The sequence below is a fragment of the Ixodes scapularis genome, unplaced genomic scaffold (genome assembly GCF_016920785.2).
Source record: "Ixodes scapularis isolate PalLabHiFi unplaced genomic scaffold, ASM1692078v2 PGA_scaffold3__209_contigs__length_174095766, whole genome shotgun sequence".
In the NCBI taxonomy this organism is placed as follows: Eukaryota; Metazoa; Arthropoda; class Arachnida; order Ixodida; family Ixodidae; genus Ixodes; species Ixodes scapularis.
The window spans coordinates 27219103-27240125 of record NW_024609868.1 but is presented as its reverse complement, the minus strand read 5'-3'; the positions used below and the strand labels follow the sequence as shown (position 1 = coordinate 27240125).

The following is a 21023-nucleotide window of genomic DNA, read 5'->3' as shown; positions in this document are numbered from 1 at the left end:
AAACTGAGCCGCTGACCCCACCGTCGCGAATATTTAGTTGACTTCCCGCCACCACACGCAAGAAGGCGCGGCTCACGTTTTATTACGCCGAACCGTTTCCAATGAATCGGTAACCATTATATAAGATTACGGTTCCGTTCCGGTTCGGGTTCATTAGGGAGTTTTCATAGACCGCGTTTCCCTCTCCGCTAAGCCCTCCGCAACGAAGAAGCTGCTTCTGCGCCTGCGCGCCGACGGCCTTGACTGTAGAGTTCGGGGTATCGTAGCGGGTTGGGGAGAGCCGTTGCGTGACGGTGAAAATCATCTACGAAAACTCCCTAGTATAAAATGTTTATTTTTGTTACAGTCTTGTTCCGGTTCAGTTAGAAATAACGGCTTCGTTCCGGTTTTCCGTTCGGTCCGACAAGCTGGGTAACAGTTACAGGCTAATCGCGCATGATTACAAACAGCCGCTTAGTCGCGTCTCGCGTCGCCGGGAAAGACACCTTGTCCGTCTACAACTATACAGTTTGGTTGCTTCACTGAGTGCGAGCCATTTTCATCGTCGACGGAGCATACACCAGTGATACAATCAAGCCATGAGGCGCCTCCAGTGCAATGATGCTGTTTCAAGAGCCACTTACCATGCCCTAACAAATTGCACTATTAGCCCATAGGCCCTAAATGAAAATCAGCACAGCTTGCGTAAGAACCGCGCACGTCTCATTCCAACTCCCTTCAGAGCGAAAGGAATCTAATTCCATTCTCATTTTATTCCGCGGTTGCGAAAGTGCGTAATGATTCCGAAATCATTCCAATTTTGGGGTGGCAACCCCGCAACACTGGTGGGCGTGTTGAAATTCTGTGTTAACTTTATTGTGAAGGCGTCTTTATTTTTCTTAAATATGCTCAGGTGAAGCCAAACCGGTGATTACAAGGTATATATATATATATATATATATATATATATATATATATATATATATATATATATAGATATATAGATATATAGATATATAGATATATAGAAAGAGAGAGAGAGAGAGCAACACGAAACCAATTTCACGTCGAGATGTGATAATTTGCAGGGAAAATTTAGAATAAACAGCAACTCGTACAAAATATGGTTATATGGATATGAAGGAGGAGGTATTCGACATTTTTACAAACATATCTGAAGGTGGCGTTTTAGAAGAAGACAGTAACAGAAAAAGGTCTCTCTTCAGCCCTGGTGGAAGAATATCAAGGTCTCGTGAGAAGAGGATCGTGGCTTCGCGTCTTCATTTTAGTTCCATCGATAAAATCCGAAAATTAATTTGTTATTCGCTGAGACAGATGTAATGCGTCTAGTAGTCACGCTCCGCAAAAACGGACCGACACTGTGATAAAAAAAAGTACTTAAAACCGCTAATTGTCTCTAAATAAAAAAAGAAAATAAAAAACCGAGTTGTAACGAAGTTTCTGAGCAAAAATATTTCCCGCTCAAATTAAATTTCGACCAACTAACCGCCTTATTTTGGGAAATGAATAATCCGAAACAAAATAAAAGTGGAGAGATGAGAAAACAAAACTAACGGAACGAACGAAAAAAACAAACAAACAAAAGCTTGGATCTTGAGCTTACATTTCATTTTACAACATTCTACTTGGCACACATACGATGCTAAAAAAAAAATGGCTAATCCAGAAAACACTTAAACATAAAAGAAGAAAGAAAAGAGGTGTGCCTCAGAGCTTCGAGCCTCTTCTCCGAGAGAGCTGAATGACAAGAGTCGTTTCGAGAGTGCTGCACTCGAACACCGAGTGCCGGAAATCAAATTCGTCTGCGAGAGCCCGCCTTAAGTGCCGACCCGAAAGAACGAGACAACCAAAAAGTGGAGCGCAAGATCCCGGGAAAGTCTGTCCTTGACATTGCTTCGTGCGAAGAATAGAAAGAGTCGTCACGTTGGACGACCTCTCTCGTCGCGGGGGAAGCGCGATCCTCGTTTTAATAGAAACCCCAATAAATGTCACAAAAAAAGAAGTCCACTGAAGAAAGTTTTAAATTCAACGGCTGATTGCTTTCGCCTTTATTGGAACTCCATAAATGACCATGTTCGGTAGTATGCTATAGAAAAAAATAACGCTAGAACCGGTAATACAGACGCACTCTTCACGTCTCATTTGGGTATGCGGATCAGTTAGCAGCGTGCCGTTTACGGAAAAGAAAAACAATATGAATTCGGTTAGTATGCTTTTAATCTTGACAACAGTCAATTAATATTTTTATGTTATTAAGTTTTAAGGGAAACTAAAGCCTCAATAAAAACAGATCCCGCCCCCCCCCCCCCCCCTTTTTTTTTTATTTACCAACCGCAGCATCAGCAGTAAAACATGGAATTCAACGCGTCTTTATTCATTCAATCAGTCCAGTTTACGTTCTCGATTTAATTAGCAGTCGTGTTTCTTTCATTTCCATAAAACGTCGATAGCGAGTTGAGACAAAAGGTTCCGAAGGCGACGCGAAGAAGTAAGCAGAGCCAAGGATAGCGCGCTAATGCGCAGAGCAAGTCGTCTGCTACTTTCGTTGGGGTTGCAGTTACGTCAGAACGGCGCAGCGTTCTGATTGGCTTTGATTCGGGTAGACCCCACTGCTAGATGCCTCGAGATGTACCCACTATTGTATTCAATCAGCCAATAAGAGCTTGGCGTTCTGACATCATTGCAACCCCTGTCCAATGAGCAGACGAACTTGCGCTTCGCATAGGATAGAACGTGGAAGGTAGAGCGTTCACACTCACGTCCGCAATGCGGTGAAATGCTGCGTCTCTACTTTCCCGCGAAAAGCTGTTTAAAAGATAGCTTTGTGGCAATTGATAAAAAAAAATGTTCAAACACAAAAATGCTAAAAGTGTTGACGTAAGTACGTTAAATGTTGTGCTCGGATCGTAGTTAGGTATTTATTACCTAAGCTTTTTATTAAACGTAGCTCAATATGCACAATCGTAATGCACTTTTGACTTTTCCAATTATGCTGATCGAGAAAGAAGAAGCAGGGGCATTTTGTTTTTCATACTGTAGCTTCACTAGATTTTTTTTTACATTCCCAAAGTAAGTTTCTTTTTTTTTTGCGTGTTCTTTTTAAGGTTAAGGTAGTCTTTCCGACGAAAGAGCACGACTAAAAACCCAAAAGGAGGACCTGGACTAGTAACACTATGATGCCTGTAACGCGTCTCCGCCAACTGTGTTTAACGCATCTTAAAATGTGGTCCATCGATTTCTGTCTTGTGACGTCATGCGCTCGCGTGCCGCGATCCTGGCGGTTCACAGCAGGGGCCGCGGATGTCGCAGACGCCTGTTCTACTGCAGGTCAATCTCGAGCTTCACATTCTATTGAAGCTTCGGCATACAGGAGTTGGGATGCCGCGACGACAGCGACACTCGCGTTCTCTCGTGATTTTTTTTGCCAGAACTTCGACGCCAAACCGCCAGGATCGCCACATCCGACGGCATGACACTCCGGCTTTTGGGACGTGATTTGTTGATACTTCAAAACTACTTTTGATGCATAGGCGAAATAGGACGCGAAACACAGCTGTCGGATGCGCGTTCCAAGCTCCAAGCCGGTAAGCCACGGCTCAAAGCTGCCGTCCTGCTTATATACTTCTGCTGCGTCACAGGTGCCGTCCTAGGAGACCCGGCCGACAAGCGGGCCCGGTGTGACCGCTGCCCGGCAACTAATTCGATTAGGCTGGCACGTCCACGACTGTCAGAACAAAGAAGACGATTCCGGGGAAGGCCGGACCCAGCTACCGTTAATTGCTATTCTCGGAAGTCAAGCCCAGGCTTGGGCCAGTGGTGAGCGAGACAAAAGCTGGTATAGCAAGTCTGGTGAAAAGACTCGTTCTGGTTGGAGGCACTTCGAGGGTCACGAGATTCAGATGTTCTGCAATGAATTTTTTTTTTTTGAAGGGAAGAGTACATAACGCTGGCGAATGATGTCCGGTTCTCTCGTGCGCGGACAACAGCAGACGATGCAGAGTACATGTGCTGGCTCATAGGCAGAAGGATCCATCCCCGTGCTCTTTGTCGTTCGTGCCCCGCAAGTGGAACACGTAACATTCAACTGTCCTTTTTTAAGCAATAGCTTCAGGGAGTTTCTTTCGCAGAAATGCCGGCTTTGGTGTCGGCGAGACGTGGCCTGTCCCGCCGGCTTTTCTGCGACAGGGTCATGCGACAAGGTCTGTGACAGGGTCATGCGATAGAATCATAAGTCCTCAGCCACATAACTTCAAGCGAAAATTTCAAACAACCCTTAATGCTCGCATGAGATCACGCGTGGAAGGGAAGTGGTCAGAACATGACATTTAACATGAACTAAAGGTCGCCGCATGTCTAAAGTGATTTTACTTTATAACGTAATTCATTTGCCTTAAGGAAACATTTTGAAGAGTATTAAGTGGAGGTCGGGATTTGAACCCACGACCCTTCGGTTGCAAGCAAGACACGCTTGCACAGCTTGGGAACGAGCGGTGTTTATATGTTTAGCTATTGCGTTCCCCTCTTAAAGGTGAAGCTTCGGCGTCCTCCTGTTATTTTAGGTGCCATTTTTAGTTCAGATTACGCGGTATATACGGGAAGAAACACGACGCGTGGCAACGGTTTATTGTTTTGCTGAATGTCACCAAATTGTTGAGTAGATAGTAAAAACGATGCCCCAATATACAACAAAAAATGAACAATTATTTATGACCAAACTTTCAGCTTTTATGGTAACCAGTCGGACTCAATTGGCGATGTTGAATGTACGTTTTTTATTTGATATTAAAATTAGATTTTATATTTGAAACCTATGATTCTAAATACCATATATTAAGGTCAAACAAGGTTTGGTAACAGTTTCTCTCATGATTTTCTTTTTATTATTGTTTGATGCGCGGGTTTTGTAAATATCGCGTACAGCTGTTCCAAAGATTATAGCAAAGATTATCTTCAATTGATAAAAACCAGTCTGAAAGCAATATGGCCTTCATATTAACAATACCATCAGCAGTGATTCAACTACACATTCAGTGGACAATGTGCAAAGCCGAGGCGCCCCTAGCCGCTCAGGTGCATTCTGAGAAACATTTGTGAACGAAGATTTCTTTCGGTTTCCTCCATTGGGCCGCGGACACCGCGGACCTGCACCACGCCCATCAACGCAGCGTACCTCGCTGAGTCTTCGTAGGTTGACATACGTGTCCCTGTGGTGCAGTAGGTACACATCTCTTGACTGTATCAGACGGTAACTGATTGAAGGCAAAGGCAAGCCACGCCGCTTCATCGAAACTAAACCTAATGTCGATTGGCGTACACTGTTCTGCGCACTGACATCTCCTGGGTGTTTGTTTTTGATGTCGACAGACTTGGAGGGCCAGCACCAAAATTAGCATAGGACTTGCACAATGTGTTTCTGCCGTGTTTTATCCCTCATTCTTAAGCCATCTTCTTTTTTCACTTTGATTGCACCAGTGCATTGGGGCTTTTACTACCACCTTGTTTTCCTCTTTTCTAAACTTGAATCTCAAACTGTCTGATAAAGTCATGCGAAGAGAAGTATACTTACTGAATCACATGTACAGTCATGCATATACTAAACAGCTCCACGCGAGCGGGTTTTTTTTTTTTTTTTTTGAGGAGCGTTCAATTGGTGGTTTATATTCGATCTAGCGGTGACGTCAAGACTCATACATGGGAAGGAGGTAGAGGGGAGCCCATCAACGCGGACTGCCGTTATCATCTGCGCCTGTACCACCGCGTTCTGATTAAAAGATGCAGAGGATCATGGAAACGGCAAGCTCCGCGACTGGCGACTACGTGTTTGAGGGCCTGAAGAAAACATTAGTCAAATTAACTATGAGCTCTTTGCAATCAGACCGCCTTCACACAGGCGCAGGTGATAACGGTAGTTTGCGTTGATGTGCCCCCCCCCCCCCCCTCTCTGCTTCACATGGACGAGCCCTGACGTCAGCGATAGTTCGAACGTAATCCACCAGTCAAGCGCTCCACACAATAAAACGTCCGCTCGCGTCGAGCTATTTAGTATCCGCCATGACTGTTCACGTAAATTAACCTACGAAGACTCGGCGAGGTGCATTGCGTTGACGGGCGTGGTGCAGGCAAACGTTTACGTAACGCGTTAACAGTAACGAGGTACGTCTACCTAGTTACTTGCTTCTGTAACGAGTAGCGTATCTAGTTACTTTTTTACAGCGAAGCTGTATACCTCTACCAGCCAAGGAAATCTTCGTGTCGTTAGCGTTGTAAGCAGAAAAACTCCCGGTGAACAATTGAAGGCAAAACAGCATATCTCCTCTGAAGTCAGGCGTACAGCATACAGCTCAGTATCCGTTTAAATAAAGAAAACCATAAAACAAGCATTAACAAAACAGGCATCAACACCAGATGATGGGCGATAAGGCGCGTGTGAACAATAGGAACACCCTGCCACGCGTTCCGGTAAACATGAGGCTTGCAGCTGCTTCGAAAGAGGTCGACGTCATTAGAAGTCCTCGTGTGAAATGCAAACCGCATAATTGATGATAACTGCGCCTGCGAACAATGCGAAGCATCTTCCTTCTCACCGCTTGTGGGTCCCGGTAAAAATTACAGTTGTGTAAGCTACTCCGACTGGAATAGTACCTAACAGCATAGAAAACACGTAGTGAAGTTACCACACTTTCATATATAGCATGTATTTCACCAATGCAACTCAATCTACCACCATTCATGGATCATGCATTGATTTAACTTTAGCAAAGAATATCTCTACAGTGAGAACTGAAAATCTCAGTGTGTATCACACTGATCATAAAGTAGCCGCGAATGTCGTTGTGAAGTAATAAAGGGTGGTGGTTAAGTACATTTTACTTGTCTCTGGTTTCACTCTTTGTAGAGCCACGTCTGTGAATTTTCAAGTAACGTCGCAATGGGTAATCGTTGTGCGTGTCGTATACAGCTTCGCTGTCCAACCGCCTTCACAGCGTGAATTGGAGCCATTTTTTTTTTTTTATAAAAGCAATGAATAACATGTTAAGCTACTTTTAAGGCTATTCTAATCTGAGTTTCCGACAAAGGCAGATGGTCAATCCGAAAAACAACTAATTGATATGAGAGCATACAACGTTTATCGCTGAACACGTCAATGGAACTTTACAGCTGGGAATGTCCTTCACCCAGCAAACACAATAAGGTTCGTTGGTTGAACCTTCTAGAATAATCTACAGACCGAATGTAAACCCGGAGCTTGCCAAGACGGGAGGCACAGAACGCATTGTCAACTTAAAGCTTTAGAAGAAGAGAGAGCAAATGAGAGAGGGGAATCCCAGATTCACCAGCTCTTTCTGAAGCCCAACACTGCCGCTCCTTCGAGCGCGTCAGTAGAATGACTCATCAGCGTCGCCGGAGATGTATTCTCAAGGAAGCGGGGAAGCATAACTGATGAAAACGTCGAGACGCAACTACTGCTTCAGTGCAACGACTATTGAAAAGAAAACAATAGACCATGAAACAAAAGTAGCTGTGTATTTGGTGATCGAAGTAGCGAGAAAAGTAATGATTATAATGCAATTGAATGCAAAGGTGCAACCGACTTGAACAAGAATGACGAGAATAATCCCTGGAGAAGGGGAACAAGAGGGACAAAGGACAAACACAAATCTCCAAACACAGCTGGGTGACTTGTGCGCGACCAAAAAAATTCGCCTGGCCCGGGTTTTTTCGGTCGCGTACCAGTCACCTAGCTGTGTTTCGAGATTGGTGTTTGTCCTTTGTCCCTCTTGTTCCCCTTCTCCAAGGATTATCTTCGTCTAGAAAAGTAACTGGCCACTTTTGAGGTGAAGTAACACGCTCCTTTTGAGGATCTAACGAGTAACGTATTTAGTTAGTTTTTGAACCAGTAATGGTGTTTAGTTACTTGTTTTAGATTAGAGTGCAGGTCTTAGGCGCCCGTTTCCGCGTTAAGCTGCGTCACCGTCGGCGTAACCGCGCGCGTTGCATTAAGGGACGTCACAGTCTCCCGATAAATTTACAGTTTTACCGCTAAATTTAGCGGCGAAACTGAATGCGGAGTGTTGCATTATGGAACGCCACAGCACACCAATCCAGTTTCCCCGCTAAATTTATCGGGGAATTAAATTGGTGTTAAAGTCATGTGACATCAATTTCCCTCCTAAATCTAGTCGAGAAACTCCATTCGTTCATAGGTAGCGTGACACGAAGTCATGTGACGTCATTCCCCCCCCCCTTAATTTAGCGGTGAAATTGAATTCGTGTTGAGGTCACGTGACGTCGAGTTTGGAGCTAAATTTAGCAGGGAAGCTGTGGGAGGAGGGGAGGGCATGGAGGGGGAGGAGGTGAAGGTAGGGAGGAGGAAAATGGAGAGTACAGAAGAGGAGGAGTGGAGGAGTGGAGGAGGGTACGAAGGAGGAAAAGGACATGGAAGAAGATGAGGGTGCAGAACCAGTATGTGAGGAAACTTATCTTTATTTGTATATATATATATATATATATATATTTATTTATTTCAGTACCCTCAGGGCCCAGAGGGCATTACAGAGAGAAGTGGACAAGAATAACAACAAAACAAGAAGACACACACAAAAAAGCAAAGGCCAACAATGTACTTCTACAAGAAAGAAAAACAAATTAAGCCTAATATGTAGTAGCAAAAATGATTAACTAAAATGCTTAACTAATGCAGCTCTAAATAAATCAATGTATGGTATGTTTACTAGATATGCGGGAAGGTGGTTCAAATCAGAGGACGTTTCAGGAATGGAGGAGTCAATGTATGCTGAGGTTTTGCAGTGAGGTCGACTTTAAAGTGATGATTGACGCGCGTAGATATAAAAGATGGGCTGAGGAATAGTCTGTCCTTCAGTGAGGCATTAAAATGAACAATTTTGTAAAACAAGCATAGGCGTGATATTTTTCGACGTAGTGAAATAAAAGGCAGAGATAGAGTTGCTTTCATTGATGAGACACTAGCCATGCAATGGCAGTTGCAGAAAAGGAAACGTAGGTTACGATTTTGCATGGCTTCGATGTTATTCATGAGCGTTTTTTGTTTTCTTTCTTGAATCGTTTACCATAGTATATCGCAAAAGCAAAATACCTCAAGAGCTACGCACTAATTTTGCATTACAGAGATTCGTAAACGTCTTTCCTTTTCGGGGGTGAGGTGTACATGCTTCATTGCAAGTCCGTTGTGTCCGCTTGCGGCTGTCCGTAATCCCATGAAGGGAACCGAAACTAAAAACTGTATTGACAAATGTCTCCCAGAAAGCACCTGAGCCGCTAGGGGCGCCTCGGTTTTGCACATTGTTCATTCTATCACTGATATACTACATTAGAGGAGATAGAACAAAACAACGGTATACAAAAAAATTAGGCGATAAAGCGTGGGCAAGACAGACAAACATGCGTACATCCAATTATTCACTCGCGCCATATAAGTCGGGTGCGAATAAAGTATACAGTGTAATTTGTAGGGTTGATTTGTTTTTTTCTCCTTAAGCCGAAGGTTACACTGCTCATACGTTATAAAAAAGAACAGGCTTCAAACACGAGTTACCGCCATATCCGGGGTGCGAATGCCGCGTGCCAGGTTTTATTTTTGAACTCATTGTCATGGGGCATTCGAAGCATGAATCTCGCAGTGACTTGCGTTCGAATCTCTTTGTAAAGTGTCATTTGTATGATGTGTAAGCAGTGTGACCCCTGCTTTGTAGTACGATCGACAAGAGCACGTCACGTGAACCTCCTTTTCTATCGCCAGGGGTTAACCATTTTAATTCCAGAGACGCTAAAACAATGTAACAATTACAGACCATTCTTATGCATTTCTAGCGTACTTCCGCATATGTTATGGTAGTTTTGCTTTTTTTGTAGACGAGTGCCGCCATACTGCAAATGGTTTATTATTTCGGTATAAATATAGCCTACTAATTTCGTATTTATCTCAAGCCCCCAAATTTGCTGTTAACCCCAATATAAAAACACACGCTCCACTGCAAAAAAAGAAACGCTTTATATTTACGTCAATCATGTATCCATCGCGCTGTTTCTATTCTTGGTGGATAGTAAGTTCCTGTTCTACCTACACTCTAAAAAAAGCCCGTGCATCCGGTTTCCCACAAAACACTCGGAGAGCCAATCACGGCAACTTACGAAGGCAGCTCGGCGAATGACGATGGCGAAACATATGTTTAGACCGAAAAATGCAGTCTGAGTTGTGGCATTAAGCAGTGCAAGCGTGACGTTTTGCATTGCTTAATGTCACAACTCAGACTGCGTTTTTTGATCTAAACATATGTTTCGGCGGTGTCATTCGCTGAGCTGCCTCCGCAAGTTGCCGCGATTGGCTCTCCGAGGGTTCTGGTTGAAAGTAGACGCATGGGCTTTTTTTAGAGTGTACCCCCCCCCCCCCCCCTACTCCCTCCCCGTGACGAAGGTGCATGCAACGACGAAGCGTACGTTGCACTTTCACCAGTCACGTAAAAGCCTTTTAATTTAGCGAGCAATCTCTCGCCCGCCGAATTCCGCAAGTTTTGTTCACTCAGCGTACAATCTTGTTGCTCTTTTTTATGTTAACTTTGCGAGGCGTAATGAAAACGGGCTGAAATCTTATACATCCCTCCTCTTTGCAATACTCTGCAACTAAACGGTAAGTAATAATAATTGAAACGAAGATGCCGGTAACAATAAAAGCTGCCACCCGGAAACAAACCGTAAGAAAAAAAGAGAATATGTCTGGCAGATGAGCTCTAACCTCATATGTAAAAACCCATGGGAAACTTTTCAACTTAACCTGCCGAGAACAATTACGGCCGAGCAAAGCAGATAACATAACATCTGCTCATGTTATGTTATCTGCTAACGTAACATGAAACTCAGGCAGAAGATATTTCCACGCGCGTTGGCGAGCGAGCGCGTGCGTGGCCGATTGGTTACCGCGCTTGACTTCCGTGCGGAAGCCCAGGGTTCGATTACTCGGAGCGGCGTGTCTTTCATTTATTTTTTCAATTTAGATTTCTGCTAAATTCGAGAACCTTGTTGATTGTTCGAGGTCCGAATCTTCTACACGTCGAATCTTCTACGTCGATTGTTCCAGAAGCCCACGCGTGTACATAAAGGGCTCCGCGTGTTCAGCCGCAGTCAGTTTCGCCCCATCCTTCAATCCAGCTCTTACGCCTATTTCCACGCCCACGACGCTCTGTTGTTATCCTCTGTTTCCTTTTTCTTTTGGGCACAAGTTCGCTCCCTTAAACCTTCAGTTTACTCAGTTATTCGCCGCCGCATCATTTGTCATTCGTGACAATATGCATCCGCTGAAAACAAAAGCACGTCCAAATATCACGAAGAAAACAAGGGCCTCGTTCTCTTCGGTGTCGCATTATCGCCGCTCGAGTAGATGGCGTCGGGAGACGAGAGATCACAATGACGGAGTCCGCTAACGATTCCCCCTTGTCCATTATATCGACGACGGACGAGACGCCGGCCACGCGGTCGTTCCTTCAACGATGTCGCGCTGAATAAGTTAGGAACAGCGATGGATTCATCCATCACAGAGGTGATAAAGTAAGAACGAGTAACAAAAAGAACTGCGCGCAAAAAATCGAAAGCGTACTGGAAGACCTTCCGAAAATCGTTAATCGCTATAGTTTTTCCACAAGATTTTCCGGTTCATTGGCTTTCCTCCTACGTTTTCTCTACGAGACTTACATTTTTATATAAACTATTAACGCTAGATGAAGGCAAGCCTATTCTTGATGTAATAAATAAATGAACAAAACGTGCCTTTATTAACATTGAAGTGATTCGCCCTTATCGCTAATGCCGTAAGGCAAGCAATGAAGCTTTGTAATTTTAACGCCACTAAAACATGTTTTGTTCATTCATTGAACAGAGCATTGCGTTATCCTCCCGGGAAAACAGAAAACGAGAGCACATGAAATTCAGTGTTTCCAGTTGGATTGCTTCTTTCAAGCGCGAAATATCTTAACGACACTTCTTTCTGCAAGGCTAAAATCACACCGGAATTGCTAAGTGAGCCAAGGGACAGTCATATTCTTGATCTCCCGGCACAATCTCCCGACACACGTGCAGCGATAAATTAAAACGAAGGCGGGAGAAAACAGCTGAACATAGCGCACGTCCCTAAGACAGACGCGTTGACATTAAAGATGCCCTGGGTAGGTTTTTAAAATTGCCTAAATAGAGTTATAACTCACTCTGTTGGCTCTAAGCATCCTAGAAATCCCTAATCATGACGTTACGTGGCCGATTTTTCTATTAAAAAAAAGCAATTCAAATCGCAACACACCGAGGTCCTCGCCGGCGATGGGAGGAGCATGCTCCGAAACCAGGACCATGATCAGCAAATAGTGATATCTCAAATGCCCGCGGCTTTTTGCTCATATAGCCCCAACTACGATTCAACCGAGCGAGCGATCGCTCGCCAGCCGACGATCCGACGGGTCACTCCCGCGAAAAACAAGCAAAAAAAAAAACAACATATTGTTCTGTTTTTGAGGCGATTATTGCAGTATTATATAACCTCTCTCTCCGCGCAAAATGAATTTTTCAACTACTTTTTTTCATTCTTATATTTACAAAAGCATAGACATTTTCTAATAAAACAGCGTTTGCAATATCAACAAAATGTCGCGTTTTCATTGGTTACATTTCGTCCTGGCTTCCTGGACATTGCTCCTCCCATCGTCAGAGGTGACCTCGATGTGTTCAATCTTTGATTGATGTTTTAATAGGGAAATCGGTGATACATATTTATAATTTATGAATTTATAGGATGTTTAGAGAACACAGAGTGAATTATATACATATTTAGGCGATCTCAGATACCTCCTCAGGGAACCTTTACAGAAAAAATGAAATGATTTTTTAACTTTTTTCTCCTCAACTTCAATCCTCTACTCAAAAACGAAATCAGAAATCTCGTTCTCGTAACGTGTTTGGGCACCAAATGCAATGACTTCAGGCTTCCAACGTGCTTTTTAAGCACACGATGGAACTTGTCATTCTGAAGTAATGATTAGTGCCGTCACGGTACTCATTAACCACGAAAGCGAATCCAGGTATTCGTCCACAGATTGATTCTTGACGAGCACATACGTCCGAATTACGCAGTGCTCGTGTCCAATGGGTGATCGGGGTTCGGCTGACCCACTTGAGCACCACAGATGTGTCAAGGTGAAAGGCGGAGAGCTTTTTAAGGAAAGAGGATACGAAATAGTCCGCTATTTTGTTTTTAATTTAGGCTTTCTGTCTTAGGCTTTCTACGCTCGTGCACTTGTTTTATTTTGGCGCACTTAACGATATGCAATTAGTAAAACTCCAATATATCCCAGCCGAAAAATCATTTTATGGTCTCTTTAAGGTGCTCTACCTATCGAGCATGCTTCTTTTGCATGCGTGCTAGGAAAAAAGAGCCACTTTTTGTTTTTTGAACTGCCTGCCTTTTGACATTTTTATTTTGCATTGGCATACCAAGATGTTTAACCAACACGCCCTCTTTATTCTATCTATAATTGAAATAGAGTTTAACTGGCGGCGCTCTTGATGGTTTTAGATGCGTCTGTTTTGTGCTCCAAACTAGCTGACGCGTTGCTGCCATTTATACCATTCAAAATAAGAGTAAAAGTGGTAATTAAACCGGAGAACCACAACAGTTCACATCAGCTGATCGGCATGCAGAGATAAAAAAGTAAACTTTAATCAGGACGTCAAAATGGAAACACGGTTTACTGTAAGTTGTCAGCATGGAGAGAGGTGATACGAGAAGGGGGAAACAATGAAGAGGCTACGCCCGTCTTCTTTCTTGTAAAAGAGATTTGTGCTTCTTTGTGTTCTGCATTGAAACTCAATGCGCCTCCGCGTTGTTTAGTTAATTTTCTCGGTGGTGAAAACAATCCCGTGATAACAATTTTTGAATTGATATAACACACAGGCATTGAGTCACCTCGCAGTGGTTAAGGTTTCGCAGTGTAATTAAAGCAAGCTTGTCTGCTCAAGAAAAAAAAAATATATTGTCTGAGATGGAAAAGTCTCTACGAGCGTAAACTGAGGATAAAAGTTTAATCGACGAATTTTGCGAGAAAAAAATACCAAATGAGCGTCGAAACATCAGCAGTTAACATCGCTGTGTCGGCGTGACAGCTGCCGGGAGTGAGAGTGAGTGAGTCGGCAAGGCCGCGGTCGGCTCCTTGTCAGCTACATTCGGTATCTCGAATATTCGACCTAGCATGTTCGGAAGTGAGCTAGGGCAAGGTTGACTCGGAAGGGCTATTCTGGCCTTCTTATCTTTTACACTTGAGGTAAGAGTAAGCTCGAATCTCCTAGAAGTACGAAGAAGCGTTCTTTTTCGGTCATGCCCGCGTCAATATTTACGTTTTGTTCAAATACCTATCTAAGCTTATGCACTAAGATAAAGTTAAAGCAAGTAGGCAAGCGACCGGGTTAAGAATGGGTTAAGGGGTGCACTACTATAAAAGTAGATAAGCGTATAGTAACTCTGAAAATCGAGCTCACGAAAAGGTTTACCGACTTGCTAATTCGTGATACAGGTGAAAGAGTCCACGTGATATAAAAGTGCAAATGTCGTAAAATTAAATCCAATGCCGTCATAAAAAAAGTAACGCCTTATGCAAGCTTGACATACGCAAGGCAACAAATCGCCCTAGCTCCCGTCTTTGTAACACGAACTAATTGTATTTGTTATGCATTTCGCATGTGATGATGACAACAAAATAGAATCCGGCAATGACACTTTCGTGCAGGGATCATAAAACAAGCAGATTAAGAAACTAGGTTGCAAAGAAAGCAGTTAAGCTATTAACAAGCTTCCTTTGTGTTCTCAGTCCAAATATCGTCGCACATTAAACATGGCAACTGTAAATTGAGCTCGTTCCAACTTTCTAATTAACAGGAGCCTCTGCATTATACCGTAAACGAACAAACACCTAACGGAAGGGTGAACATTAATACCGTTCTTTTTTTATCGAATTTGTTCGCACTTCCATTTTAGGGTTTTCGCTGTTTCGAACGTTACCCTTGGTAATGACATTTTGACAAAGTGGGAAGCTGCACTATATACAAAGGAAGCTACTTGTCACTGATAGACAATGGTGTTCTCAAACAGCAACGTTGTAAACGTGACAAGAACAAACCCTGCGAAGTTTTACGGCAGCGTTGGCGATCGTATAAAATTGCGCATCCTAGGCGACGAGTCTAGTGCCGAAACCGCCTTAGTCCCAGATATGGTAATACTCCCGGTGTGTAAACGTTTTTAGAACTGAAATAATAAACGTTGGAGCCACAGAAAGACAGTTCAGTTTAGAAAGTGGAAAACTCAGAAGAACCGTTCACTATATAGTACTTTTACGCCTATTATAAAGTGTTCACCTAAAACCCAAAGGTGTTATTAAAAATACCTTAAGCAATAAACAGGAGTAATTTATAGACTAAGGTAAACATAGATACAGAAGCTTCACAAAATAGAAAATGTTACCTCTAACTCATCTAGTTATATAATTTTTAAATAGTGAAATTTTGGCACTGGTTGTAACATGTATACTCAGTAAAAAGCGAACAATGTCACCGGCAGTACTAGTGGAAGGTGGTAAATGCATGAATTGTATAAAAACCTCACTTGTCTCCAGTTACTGACACACTTAGTACTGCAAAAACAATGTGTTACTCGAGCCCAAATGGGAAACGTCAGCTGAAATAACGGCTGCCAGTCTCGACAAAACAACTGCCAACTGCCTTCACGCAGCAACGTCATTAAAGGGGTACTCCGCCGATTTTTGAGCTACCTCAAATAACTTTATTTTCTGACTCCCCGGCCTTTACCCTTTCTGGTATGCTATTTAGTATCGTGAAATTCATAATAGTTATTGCGAAATCGGCAAATGAAAATCATGTAAAAACAAACATTCAAATATACCCGCCCTTTTCAGGGCCGTGACGTCATTGGAAGGTCAGCTTGCCAGTCGGGCGAGCAGTCTAAAAAATAGAATATGCCAGTCATTTGTTTCGTGATGGAGCGCGGGTACTGGAGCGAGCTTCCAAAGCATTCATTTGACACCATGAAACTGCTTCGAATCAGTTGGGAACAAATTCTACAGTCCAAAGAGTGAACCCCTGCACTTCCACTGACGTCACTTTTTCATTGTTGCCAGTAGAGAATTTCAGTTTGAAAAACACGGTGAGGACCAAAATTGTAAATTCAATAACTTCGGGAAAAAAAATTATTCTGAGCTAATATTTGGGATACTATTTTGGCGATGTTGTTTGGCGAGTTTAGCAAAATTTCAAGCAAATCGGGGACCATGAAGAAATTGGCGGAGTTCCCCTTTAAGGTTATTATCACATCACACAGCACGTAACTCCCACACCGCCAAGCCAAACATAAAATAATGCACACACTTATCTTTCAAACCTTGATTTAAATAAGCTATTAAGTATTCACAACGTTCAGTATAGGCGCTAAGATTAGGTGCATGCCAGAGCAAAGGCATTCTTGATTTGCAAAATAGTTTCGGTCTCGCTCACAAAAGAATGTTTATCAGTAACGTCAAGTAGTTTAACAGAACAAAACGCCATTTTTACGTACTTTATAAAATCTAGTATGCGGTTTCATTTTACCAGCCTTAAAAGAAAGCAACAAGAATTGTTAACTTATTTTATAAATATTAAAACTGAGTTAAAATGTGCACTAGGTGGCGTAGATCGACTCTGATTTTGCACCATTTTATCAACTTGAGTTGAAGCTACTAGGCATATGCTCCAACCCGCCCCAAAAAGGTACCTTGAGACTTCTCCTTGCAGAGACACTTCAATATAAAAACCGAAGTCACTGTCACTCTAAATGCAAGAGAGTGTTAAGCTCGGCTCGTGGAAGAGCTCAGCTTCCAGTCAAACAAAAGAATATACATAATAAAAAATCTCCCACAAAATCGTGAATGAACGACTTGGAACTGATACGAGGTTCATTAAAGCCATCACAAAGTACCCCCGTTCTCATTATGGTAAAGGATCGAAAGACGACGAAGCACCTGACCTTTGTCACTTGCAATGAAGATAAGAAGGACCTCAAGCAAAACAAAATGTTAGCAATCATTAGTCGGCCTTTCCCGGTAATGGGATCTGACGAAGGAAGAAAACCTTGATTCCTTGCCAAATTAATACACTTTTTTTTTCATCTGGAACGAGCGAAAAGGTGGTTTGATAATGCGCATATGGAAATTGCTTCCCTCTATGTATAGTTGCGCCACGTAAAATTAATGAAAGAAACATTCAGTAAAACTGTGACGACAGTTGTAAATATTCTTAAAAAAGAAATATCGCACCTTTGAGAAAGAACTTCAGTGTAAGCACCTATATTTGAATACCGTTGGTAGGCAGCTGATTTTTTTTTTTTTTTCGATTTACCACACATTTTCAGTTTTTGCTGTTTTCAGTGTGAACGGACGTTTATTCGTGTGTATTGTTTTGGCAAAATATGTAGTTAATGATTTAATAAAATACCCCAGAAGAGCGGCAGAATACCGCCCCGTTACAGCTTTAAGTTCAAGGTCATTCAAACTTGATATTTCGCTGAAGATTGACCGCAAAATAATTTGTTGCTCTTCAGCAGTATAAGTTAACATATTGAAATATACATTCGAGCCAAGGCACGTCGAATTGTAATACAGTACGGCGTTTCATAAAATTTGTTGGCTCCCATTAACCGGTGCTCTTTTAAATATATTGCCCATTAATGCGACTATAAAGTTTCTATCTAATTCTTTCGCTATTTCATAAATATACGAGTGAATTAATCATTTTTCACTTTACGCACCTTGCTTTTTGTAACCCAACTTTGTGAAGTCACACTGGGAAACCTCTGCCATTTCTATGCTGAAACTTGTAACTACACTTTGTTGTAAACTTTTTGGGGGCGCAGCCTGGGTGGTAGAACCAGAAAAGCGCTGATTCAGAGCACTGGAACGCGTGCAGCAATAAGTGTGCAAACGTAGTTGTTTCCACCGTTACCGTGTAAGGTCATTTATCGTTCCCTTTAATTTTTGTAATATTTAAACATTATTGTGAATATTTTTTGTGTAAATTGTTCATCTTCGTTTTTAGCGTGGGCACTAGTCATCGCCACACGGCACACAGAAAACCCCACGAAAAAAAGGGCGTATTTCACCTCACACAGGAGGTCAAGATATTTTTGAAGTACAAGTAAAGCCGCGCGCGCTGTAAATAAAAAACCGAAGACTTTTACTTGCTTTCATCACTCTTTGTTATGACGCCTACGATCGTGTCCTAATTGACTGCGCTGGGTGTCCATTAAGCAAAGAAAAAAAAAAGCGAAAAAAAGCGAGGCACTTTCAGTGTAGTGACTGGAGTAAACGGCACGTTTGGTCACTCGAACAACGCCGATAAAGTGCGATGAACGTGATTCTTAATCGGGAAGGGGGGACGGAGAGGAGGGGGGGGGGGGAGTGCTTGCACGCATTTCCCACGAGTACCGCTGAATGGAGTGTGGTCCGATGTCATAAAGACTCTTGAAAAGGCCTCGACACGCTAGTCGATGAGAGGTTTTCACAGCTCCGGTCGTGGCAGCGCCGTGGAAGGCACGGGAAGGTGCTTTAACGCGCAGGTATGGCGAGCATCGTCCTAATGGCTTGCGCATATGCAAATACCGCAACGGTCCTTGAACCGGTCCGAACGCCCCGCGAAAATTGGAGCTTGCGCTTCCCTGACTATACAGATGAATAGCGCGCTACCTCGCGTGAGATGCAAATGCAGTCCCAACACTGGCGCGCGAATTCCAATACACAATACAAACACCGTGTTATTTACACCACCTGACGCCCGCCGTCGTCTCAGCACACATTCATTTGTTCCAGCTCTTCACCACGCCCGCTCCCGGCAAATCACATACCCCACTGCGTCAGCGACGAAGAACATAAAAAAGAATTAAGCTAAACCAAACAATTGGGCGAGTGGTCGGCAAAATTACAATAACGTACAAAAAAAAAAACCCAAAAAAGTGGACCTCGTAAGCAAGCGGAAGGGCTATCATCAGAGGGTAAGAAAATATTTTGTTTCGGGACGTCGTATAGGAACGATCAGCGAAGCGGATCACAGCTGTCATAGCTAAGCTGCAAAAAACAAGAATGCCTTTCGGTGAATACAGACGAGCGCATTGAGGTTATGGTCGATAGCGAGTACTGCTGGCGGTTGCCAAACTTCAACAACGTACTACAGGGGCATAATGTGCGCATAGCCGTAGACTGTCGAAATTGCGTGCGGACGTTCCTGTTGCAACGACACTGCTTGCCGTGAAGACTTTGCACACAAAGACACACACAAACAAAAGATCTAAATTGGGCGAGGCTATTTTCGCACGGCTTGCACAAAAGAAACTAACCAACGCGACTGTAAGTATAGCAACAACAACGAACGAGCGAAGAAAAAAAATGGTGTGAGAGCGAAGAAACAAAATGGTATCCGGACATGAGCCAGAATCTAAACATGAATAGGTATCATTTGATTCTAAGCATGGTTCTCTTGTACAATAAGCAAAGGAAAGCCTGAAGGAAGTGTTAGAAAGACGTGACATAAGTATTCAAAATTTGAGACGAATACGTAATTTGGTCTTCTTGTTTAGTGACTTGGCACGTTGCTTGCAGCATTACATCTACATGAGATGCTTCTCGAGACTACACTTCACCCAAGCGTATTTGGCACTTAAACTAAAGCATATGAATGCCCAGAGTTCGAAAACTGGTTTTACCGCTTATTTTGATTTAAGGAGATTCCGTAAAACTTTGATTCATTCGATTAAGTGCGGCTCATTTGTCTGCATATTTTCGAATATTTCCTCTTTGGAGGCCACGTGCAATGATGAAAAGGGCCCGCGATATATCCACAAACGTGGCTCTTGATTATCGCAGATGATGATAATACCGTGTCTCTAAAGCTTATAAAGAAAAAAAAAACAATGCATGTACACTTGGCGAGACAAACGATGAGAAAATTTCTGGAGCAAAACGAGCACGTAGACGTGCCAGCAAGCGTCGTGCCACGTGTCACGCCGCGGTGTGTGCTTCCAGAACACATCTGATTGGAAACATTTTGTTTCTTGCGAATGCCCGCCTTCATGCCCGCCTTGACAATGGGAGGCCCTGACGTTCAAATCATGGCTCCGCCGTTTATTTTAACTTTCGGCGGTGTAGCAAAAACTTTGGTTCGTTCGATCAAGTACGGTTCACTCATCCGCATGTTCGATTATTTCCTCTTTGGAGACCACGTACGACGATGAAAATTACCCATGCCCCCTTCTCAGCGCATAGCAGAAAACTAGAATCAATTCTGCGTCAGAAGATGAATCTTTTTATAACCATTGCATTATGTTAGATTTCAAAATGCTATTTAAAGTTCCACTCAATTCTCCTCTCCAGTCCATCCGGCACGGTTCAAGTGTATGCGCCGCAGAAGTGAGGGAGAGGAGGACACGAAAGAGCGTGTGAACGTGATAACGCCGAGCTCTGATTGGAATGATTAGTAGGTAGACCTAAAGCTAGCTGCCTCTTGCTCCACTGCACTCATCAAACATGTTTGAATGCGAAAGCCGAACGTCAGACACAGGCGTTCCACGTTCTAACCCGATTGATGAGTGCAATGGAGACCAAGGAGGTGAACGACTAGTCGGTAGACCATTAGGTCTACCCACTGATCATTCCAATCAGAGAGCGGCATTTTGACATATTCGCGCGTTCTCGTCTCCTTCTCTCCTTCATTTTCTCAACGCATACTAAGCAAAACGATCTTTCCATCTTTTTTTTTTTTTTTTTTTTCTTTTCTCTAATGATTGGAAATTAAGAAAAATATAGGCGATGGTTCTCCGGGGCACGGCACGACGTCGACTGCGGTCTCCTGTAAAAGATACTTTGCCTCAAGCTGGGTGTTATAAAGGAGAAGCCTACAACCGTGCTTGGGTATTGAGA

General features: G+C 43.1%; 1 pseudogene; it reads right to left on the bottom strand.

Moving 5' to 3' along the window:
• LOC115330381 overlaps nt 1–17915 on the bottom strand; it is a 48459-nt pseudogene extending 30544 nt beyond the window's left edge.
• Nucleotides 17916–21023: the final 3108 nt, after the last annotated feature.